The 9,890-nt window shown below is 41.8% G+C and overlaps 1 protein-coding gene across 2 annotated transcripts in view; it reads right to left on the reverse strand.

Moving 5' to 3' along the window:
* LOC113977024 (arginine-glutamic acid dipeptide repeats protein-like) overlaps positions 1 to 9,483 on the reverse strand; it is a 68,850-nt gene extending 59,367 nt beyond the window's left edge. For both annotated transcript variants that reach the window (XM_027702795.1, XM_027702794.1), the window contains exon 1: positions 9,391 to 9,483. The gene's annotated coding sequence lies outside the window, so the exon portion shown is untranslated. The remainder of the gene's footprint in view (positions 1 to 9,390) is intronic.
* Positions 9,484 to 9,890: the final 407 nt, after the last annotated feature.

Consider the following 9,890-nt stretch of genomic DNA (forward strand, 5'->3'; position numbering starts at 1 on the left):
ACTTAAATTAAATAATGGCTCCCATCGAGGATTCTGAGCCCCTGACAGGATGGCAAGTGATTTAAGTAACATGAAGCTGAGCAACTGGTGATGGATCATGGTTTTCCACTCACCCTGTTACAGCCTGGTATAGAACAAATGATCATTTTTCAGCCTAATTGAATGTGGCCGCCCCGCTTATACACAGAAGAGACAAAGCCTGATAATTTGCTTCATTAAAATGCATTTTTATGTCATCTGAAGGATTAAAAAAAATAATAATAAATCGGTGCTGTTGATAGGGAAGATTAGAAAAACAAAATTTATCATGCAAACAGCGCTTGCAAATGAGGGGTGTTTTGGCATTCCTGTTGTGCAAGAGAGATAAGCCCTGAGCACTAAAGCACACAGAGCAGCCACACTGTGACAGTCATCAACACTTCTTCAATAGGAATTATGTCACTACACCAATTTGAAGAGCATTTTGTCATTTGCTGCTGCAGTGGCCACTGGGCCATGTTGGTAATTCTCAGATAAGCTGTGGGGGCAGAACCACAGAGAAATCTCGTGACAAAGTTCGGGTTCTCTGGGCTGACAGGCTCTGTGTGCAAACAGAATCAAAGCCAAGGCTAAGACAAGAGACCCAAACTATCAGGGAAAAAAAATTTAAATATGAAATATCATCTTGTCAAGCTGCAGACAATGCTTGTCATCTGTCTGCACTTGCTTTGTTTTAGGGGGTTTTTTGTGTTTTCAAAGCGATCTCGTTAGGAACAGCAAATTGCCATCCAGACAGCAAACAACTCCTTGGAAATAAAACAACCACTTGCCATATCAAGGAATCTAATCCTGGGCTCTGTGTATTTAATAAAGTGTAATTCCAACAGAAGTATTACAAAAGGAAATGCTTTTACCTATATCACCTTAGACTAAGCCAAAATTACCTGGAAAGAAGCTGGAGATTTCTATCACACACTTAACAGGAAAAAATATCAAAGCACTTCACCATTATTTTGCTACTATATTCTAATTGCACTTTTAGGTATTGAGGAGGTAAGGATCCTGGAGATAATTTGAATTTCTTACTGCCTGCAAGGCAGATAAACCCAACCAAAGTGCTGAAGTGACAGGAGGATTGAAATAACTTTAAATCAACCCAAGAACTCTGGATGTTGCCATCAGTAAAAGCCAAGAAACCAGTCACCCTTCCTTAACTAGTAGAAAAGGTGAACCTAAATTTAAATCACTCTATTGATAGCACTTCCAAAACAACAACAACAGAATACCTGAAAACAGACAGCTGACCAACATTTCTCATATTCAAATTATAAAATCCCTTTCAAAAGCACAGAGAAGCTCATGCAATCCTACAGGCTGGGGTGATGCACACCAAGGAGCACGAGATAGAAATCTATCCAGGTAATTTATTATATTTGCATTCAGAACGGGAAGCAAACTGTGCAATGTTATCTTATTAACACTATCAGCCTTTTAAAAGTCACTTAAGCTGTGAATAAATATAGATTATCTCAAAATATTCAATTCAGAATCTGGAAATTAAGTTACATCCAAAGAAACAGAGAGTAACCAGGTCAGTTTTACAATTCTATCAAGATGTAACAACCTCCCACCCCCAAAATAAAAACACGGGGTGGGAAAGATTGACCACAACCACCAGAGAGGAGTTACGACCCCTCCCTTGGTTTTCTTGCTGTGGCAAAAGCACTGAGCCCAGAAAATCCAGAATTTTGAGGATCCCTCCACTCTCCAGCTGCTCTTTCTAAGGCCATGACTCAGTTTCCTTTCGGAGAGGAACAGGATATAACAGGATGTTATATTTAAACCAGAATCCGGATCTCCGGGCAGATAAAATCTGAATAAAAGGTCAGAGTGGTGGAGGCAGGAGCTGTGCCAGTGACCAGAACATCACCTGATGGGAGCAGGGAGAGGGACCAGCTGGGCTGTTTTCTTCCCAAGGCCCAGGCTTTGTTTGAGCTCCTGCTCCTCTACCAGGAGTGAGGAGACATCCCCTGGACCCGACTCCAGCCCCGTTGCTAAGGAACTGCCAGGCACAGCTTTTTTGGCCCCCCTCCTTTACAAAACTACCCCCCTGCCCTGGGGGAGGACAAACACCAGCGCTGGGGTCCCCCAGAGCCTCGTTCTCCCTCCAGGAGAGATGATGGAGAGCCCGGGCAGGGGACGGGAGCTGCGTTTTTAAGATGCCCTTGAAAAGGAGATGAAAAACCCGCTTTGGACAATCAAGCGCCGCCGCGTTGATTAATCTTCCAGGCAGCAGATTCCTTCCCCTTGGCAACAGGGAAACTGCTGGATTACAAGACCTGCTTTTTTTTTCCTCCAGAAACCAAACCAGCAGCTTCTGGAGGCACCTCTGGATTATTCAGTTTGTGCTGGAGTGGAGAGTTTCGCTTCCGTCCCCGCACAGAAACAGCCCTTTGAGCCCTGGCAACTGGCCAGGGTAAATATTTGTTGTGTTGTTTTTTTGGGGAGGGATCAGCAACGTGGTAAGTTGCTTAATAGATAAAAAATATTCCACGTGAAGGCAGAGAGACCACAAATCAAGAAGCATACGGCAGCTGAACAAAGCAAATAAAATAATAATGATAAAAAAAAGATATTGTTAAGAAAACACCAACTTCTCTGGCAGCTGGGGGAAGATCAAGATTAGGGAAAGCAGTGAAATCACCCATTTTGAAGCCAAGGTCACTGACAGGATTTATAGGTTTATCCCTGAAGAGCCTCTGCTGAACATGAAATGCTGAAATAATTTTGTTTTAAATCTCTCCCTCCCCCCCATTTGGGCTCCCTCATTTGCTGGAGGCTTTTAAAATTCATTCCTTTTCACAGCTGGTTAAACAATGGAATCTTTTGGCAAACTAAAAGGACAGAATTGATTGCCCTACACAAACTTTTCTGCACGTATAATTGATTTTTAATTCACTGCCTTATTTCCGAGAGGACTCGACAATAAACTCGGTGCTGCATGTGCAATATTGATCCCTCCAAACAAGGGCTCGGATCAAACACTGATGCAAGTTAATCACAGGCAAAAAGATGGTTATCTTTCATCTAGAAACCTGTGTTGAAACCGAGTTCACCTTTTCAGGCTATAATACACCTTGTGTTTTCCAGTTTATCATTTTGTAACCCTGCCAACTGCTAAGTAACTGTAATTTTATGCAACCTTTAAACAACAACTTTTTTTTTTCCCCCCCCAGCAGAATAATTTCATCCCTCATCGGTTACTTTTCACTGGGAGGGCTGATGGTTCTTTTCCACTTCTTAGAATAAGCTACAGACAAGACCTTCCCACACTTGCCTGAACTAAAATCTTATTTATTCTCCTTAAAGTACAGGTCCAATTGGGCCATGGCAGTTAAAATTTGGTGGTTTCTTTTATCTCAGTGCTCAGTAAATTCCAACTGTTACTGATTAACAGTTGCAAATGGCTGGATTTCTAAATTCCAGAAAATGTTAATTTAGCGGAACTGTCCCTCCACTGCAAAGCTGTAATGTTTTATTTTCTGTGCATAAAACATTAAAACTGAGCAGTAAGTGATACCTTAACCTTCTAAGCCCACTGCCTGAGTCAGATGCAGCCCTGCAATGCCACTCAGCTTTTCCAATCTCCCTTGATGATTTTTTTATCCCCCCACTCGACTATTCCAGAGGTTCTGTTTCAACCTGGCCATGAATTCCATTTCCTGGAGCTGCCACAGGAACAGTCAATAAAATTCATGGCATTTTTGCCCCAGTAAGCAGCTCTGTCTTCCAGCACATCTGAAGAGCTTGGCTTCAAAGGAGGAAGCCATGAAAACAATGTTTTCATGAGCAGATGCTCCAAAAAGGGCAGGTGAGAGACATTGGAAGATGATTCCAAGCAAATAAATACGTGGGCTTTGCATAAGTAATTTCTTGACCTGCTATGCTGGATTACAAACCCTTGCAAACAGATCAGGAAAAGAGTTTTCCCCTATCTTGTCCCTTTTGGAAGAAAGATCTCCATTTGTATTTTATGCTAAATGAGTTTAAAGCCGAAGCCAGGTGTGGATATTTTAAAATTTATGAACTTGTAAATTGATGTACACGGCCAATTAAGGTTTAGCACCAGCAAGGATTAACTACCCCTGCACATAAATTTAAGAGGTTGTTTGAATCAGGGTTGTTTACCTCAACTACTCAACATCAAGAGCAATGTAAAATATTTAAAAGGCAGAATATTTCATGATAAAAGCCAGTGCTCAGGGATGTCACAGGGTGCCAGTGACAGCTCTGCACCGAGATGCACAAGTTAAAAAAAAACCCTCCTGAGGAAAACTTGGCAATTTCCCCTCGGAGAATTTAACAGCTCTGAAGAGATGGAACAAAGTGCAGAGGGAAAAGGAAGAACTGCCCAAGAAATGAAGGGCTGTTTTACCCAGATTTCCTGAACTTTGGGAGGAGTTTCAGAGGCTGTTCCATCAGTTCTTCATCATCAACATCTGCCTGGTAATCAGGAGCACAATTCCATGCAGGAAAAGCATCCCTGTGCAATAAGCTGCAGCAGAGCAGCACAAGCTCTGCCTGCAGCAAGCATGCATAAATAAACAGAATTAATAACTACCCAAGTGTGGACGGGTGACTTAATCTGTTTCGATTAGATGCAGCTCAGCCCGAGGCCTTTGTGTTATTTAAAATGTGTTCATCATGTTTAATTAAAAACCTAATAAACTAGAGCTTCTTTTGGTTCTGATTCGTGTCTCTCTCTCTCTTTTCTGGAAGCCCTATTGATTTCTTTAGTGCTTTTGATAGAAAGAGAGAGGGAAAAAAAAAAGCACATTCTGGACAAAGAGCCGACGAGGGGAGATGGAATCAGGGCTGGTGGGTGAGGAACAGTCAGAACCAGCTGGTTTCCTTCCACATTTCCAGTGCATCAGGAATGCCAGAGGAGAAAACCATTTAAATTAACAAAACTTAAGGTGACCATGGTATCCTTTACAAATTATAGCCATTTGATAGGTTATTGATCTGAAATGGAAGCTCGTTTTTGGACCTGGAGCAAGAGCAGGGGTCAGAATTGTACTGAACATCCCTGGAAGTGTAAAAGCAATTTTGCAGAGAAGATTTTTGTCCCAAAGATGTGTGGAAATTTCATAAGGACAATTTGTCTTGGGAGATATTTCCACTGAAACCACGCCAGGAAATATGGAGGTTGAGTTTAACCTGAACTGAAACAAGTTAATGATCATGGTCCCAGATCTGGAAGCTGTAGAAGGTCCAGAAATGCTGCAATCAGGGCAAGCAGCAGAGTAAACACAGGCACTGTTAGGTTTGCTGTATTTATTCTCCATAAACACCAGGTCTGCATGTTTCAAAACACAATTTCCAGCTCAGTTTTGAAGTATTTCCAACTGGAGAAGAAGAAGGGACCAGCACCATTCTGTTCTTATAAGGGATTTCTGATTGCCTGCACCAAAAATTAAAAGATTTCTGATTGCTGGCACCCAAAATGCCACAAGATTAAAAGAGACATGTTTTGAGGTGGCCACCAGCTCAATGCTCTGACTCTGCCATCCCTTGCTTTGAGTGGAGCATTTTGATCTCTTGGTGGGTTGAAAATAAAACAAATCCCAGTGACACCAGTGCCCCTTTTCCCAGGTACCCTGACCTGGCTCCAGCAGTGCCACGTGCCAGACATGGAATTCAGTGGTAGGGAACTTGGAAAAGGTGCCAGCTGGATCAAAACCACACAACTTGCTCCGAGGCTTCTCCCCAAATAACCCACCTCCTCCAAGCTGCTCTGCTTCCTGCCTCACACTGCAGCCTTATACTGAGGGGATCCCACCAGGTGATGCTGCTCGGTGCTGGTGAGTGCTCAGAACGTGCCTAAAGAAGGTTTTATACATGACAATTGCTCCAACTTGTCCACAGGAGTAAATCCATGAGCATGACAAGAGAAACCAACCCCTCCCCATCAAATCACTGCTGGGAATTGATGTTGTCAGGTGGAGAAGGAGCCCTGACAAACAGGAAACAGCTGCTCTCAGAGCTGCATTTAGACCCATCAGGAGAGAAGTTGCTTTGGCCACTTTTGCAGGCAAGTGTGCAAGACTGGGTTTCACACTGTGCCTCTGAATTTACATCCTGGGATTTAAAAAAAAAAAGGTTTAAAAATAGCCATAGGTTTTAAAAAAACAGGGAGACAACAAACCTCCGTCTTCATATTTACAAAGCCTTCCATGTAATTCGATCACTGGCCAATTTTATCCTCTGTTTAATTTGATCTAAACTTCTGCAACCACATCAGCAGCAGTAAAAATAACAGGACTGCCCCATCCTTTATTTTAATCAGGTCTGATATTGCCAAGCAGCTCTTAGATCACAGCTTGGTCCCAGGGCAGCAGAGCTGTTCTAACTAACGAGAAAGGCTTTGTCTTTGGGCAGCAGAGGCCACAGAAGAAGTTAAAAAAACTTGACAAAGAACCACATTTTCAATAAATTTGAGTGATGCATAGTGTTATAGCAGAAATGCTACAGAATACACAGAGGCTGTGCTGGACAAAGTGTTACCATGTGCACAGCAAAATCAACAGCAGGAATCCCCAGCACAGCAGAAGTGACTGAGTCAAAATCCTTGTGCAAGTCACAGAGCAACCAACTCACAGGGCACTTCTGACTCTGGGAAGGGTGGAGTTTTAAGAATTGGTTTTGTACTAAGCCAGTTCTTTTCCTGAATCAATGTGACTACACTCCATTGCAGTGGCTTTTACCACCTGCCCAATTCCTGGATGTTGCCCCAACACTCCTTTCTTTCCCAGCCACACAACCTTTACAGCTTCCCTGCAACAGCTCTGACACCCATCTGAAAAATCTGGCAGAAAAATTAAACTAAGAATAACAAAAAGGGAAGTGTGACCTTTTTTGGGGGCCCAGAGGCAAGGCAGGGGGAGAATAGGATGGGATTAGAAAGGCAGGAATGGAAAAACTGAGACAACAAAAGCCATGAGCTACACTATTATCTTCATTATTATAACCTACATCTGTATTATGATGATGATGATTTGAGTTGGTCACATGCCACAAAGCCTTTCTCAGTTCAGGTTATCTGACCAAAGCTCTGTATCAGGTGTGGGATCTGCTTATTTATCCAAGTTGTAAAACTTAAGTAGACATTTGTTGGGCTACAAGAAAAGATTAATTCTAAGTCCAGCACAAACAGGGACATGGATTGGACCTGGATCTTCTACTTCCCTCAGAATTGTGTCTCTTGGATTATCAGCCCACCACAGGATTAGAGGCCTCCTCCTGCTCATCACTTGCCATCAGGAGCTGGAGGGGACACACATAGTAAAAGGTTCTCAAATTTAACACATAAACCCACATTTAACTGTTTTGGCCAGATTTTGGGTTTGATAGATCAGTATTTTCTGAAGAACACTTCAATATGGAATTCCTAAGCAGCTTTAGCAGCCTGTGGATCACACAGAAAGAGTTTTTCCTCCGTTTCAAAGAGCCAACAATGAGGAAACTTCCCTTGCAAGTCCCAGAAATGCTCCCAAGTGCAGAGCTGCTGCTTTAATCTGGAGTTTTCTCCAAGCTGCAGGGACAAACAGGCTGTGGAGCCGTGCAGGTGGAGCTTAGCTGGCTATAAATAAGAGCACAGTTTGATCTTTGGCTCTGCCGAGGCTGGAGGGCTGCCAAGTGTTTCTGGAAACTTGGATGGAACAGAACAAGAACAAATATGATAAAATGAGCTGGGCCTGACAATGATTTATAGAGTCAGTGATCGCTGCTCTGCGCTCACAGTCTGCACTCCTGGAGTAATGTTTCACTTTGCAATAAACTTTGTTTTTTCCATTCCTAAGGCTCTTGTTCTCCCCTCCTCTAACAGGGATTGATCATGGAGAACCCCTGAGCTGCAGCAGCTCCAGCATTCCCAGTGCAGCTGATGGAAAAAAACAAGGAGAAGGGGGAAAAAGAAATCTACACAGGAAAGTAAAAAAAAAAAAAGGAGGTGTTGGCCCTGTACAATTTAACCATGAATGTATGCGGAGAAAACAGGTTGGAATATGAACACAAACTTCCTAAACACAGGGCAGAGCACTCCAATATTTGTTCCAACAGTCAGTTCCCTAAACAAAACTCACTTTTATGATGAGATAACCATAAAACTTATCAGGAAAGAGCGACTCGGGCTTTTCCCTGCCAGTGTCAGCACATGATCCTCCTTCCCTCCCTGACTCCAGGCAGCCTCCTGACCACAAAGGTTCTTTGTTGGAGGGTGGAATCAGCTGCAAACACGGGTTTGTGGGGCCTGGCTGAGCCCTGACAGAGCTCCTGCAGGAAGGTTTGCACAAGGAGAGAGCAAAGCACCCGAATTCACTGCAGCAACTCCCTGAGAGACTCACAGAGAAACAAGAGCTTCAAAAACTCTCCCCAGCCACTGCCTGGATTATTAAAAACACCAAGAGCCCACCAAAGTTCCCCCTGTTAACCAGCTCTGTTTTAGAACACCAATGTCAGCTTTAGCAGAAGCTGAACAAGAAAACAACCCTTTTATTTTTGTTCATGCCTTCAAATACTTTATGAATTAACCACCTTAAAAATTCATCCATTCAAGGAGAGAGAGGAAAAAAAAAAATCAACCAAACTTTCCTCCTATCACTTTTCCACGAGTAATTCTATCTTGCACTGTACCTTATTTTTTCACTTACATATTTCACTTATATTCATTCTCTATATTTTTTCACTTATATCCCCATGTCTCTCTATTTTCATTTATATCCCCAAGTCTCTATTTTTTCACTTATATCCCCATGTCTCTCTATTTTCATTTATATCCCCATGTCTCTATATTTTCACTTATATCCCCATATTTTTCATTTCTATATCCATGTATATATTTTTCATGTATATCCCCATGTCCATTTTCATTTATATCCCCACATCTATTTTCATTTATATCCCTGTGTCTATTTTAATTTATATCCCCATGTCTATATTTTCATTTATATACCCATCTTTATGTATTTTCTAATAAAGTTCTGTGCATTGAACAAGGCCCCACTACTAACTCAGACCTGTGCCAAACTTACCCCGTGCAGCACATAATATTTTTGCCCTTTTCCTGCTCATAAAGATAACCTTTTTAGGGGAGAAAAAAACAAAAAAAAACAGACACAAAACCCCCCCAAAAAACAAAAACAAAACAACAATAACAACAACAAAAACCAAAACAAAAAAACAAACAAAAAACAAACACAAAAAAACCAAAACCAAAACAAACAAAAAACCAAAACAACAACAACAACAAAAATTTTAAAAAAAATAAAAAAAAAATAAAAACAAGAAAAGGAAAAAAGCAAGAGAAGCAACATAAACATTAAAGGCTGGAGGGAATAAATCATTTCCTACCACTTCATCCTCAGTCCAACACTTCTCAATCAGCTTTGGCACAGGTTTCTTCACCAGGCGCTGCAGGGCCTTCCCAGCGTCGTAGTTGCTTTCATGGAGCTAAAAAAGAAGGGAGACAAACAGATCATTCCCTGGAATTTAGCAGGGAGCTGATATTTGGGAGAAAAACCACCACAGGGAGCCCATGTGAGATGTTCTCTGCCTAATTGTTTTTCCTGTTGGTGTCTGAAGTGAGATTTCAACAGCTGAAGGGTAATTGGGGTAATTTTATTATAAAAGAAACGCCATTAAATCAAGTATGTTTTCCCCTTCCTTCCTAAACCTCTCCCAGATAATGTTGGAGCCCATAAAGCACTGAAAACTTTCACAAAAAAATATTATTTTTACATTAGCAATTCCAAGAAAAATTACAAGGAGCTCCAGCAAAGTGTTTTTCAAAAGGAGTTGTGTTTTACGCAGCGAGTTTTGCTCAGATTAGTAAAATCAACTGGAAAAAGTAA

The sequence above is a fragment of the Neopelma chrysocephalum genome, unplaced genomic scaffold (genome assembly GCF_003984885.1).
Source record: "Neopelma chrysocephalum unplaced genomic scaffold, ASM398488v2 Primary Assembly neopelma1_196, whole genome shotgun sequence".
In the NCBI taxonomy this organism is placed as follows: Eukaryota; Metazoa; Chordata; class Aves; order Passeriformes; family Pipridae; genus Neopelma; species Neopelma chrysocephalum.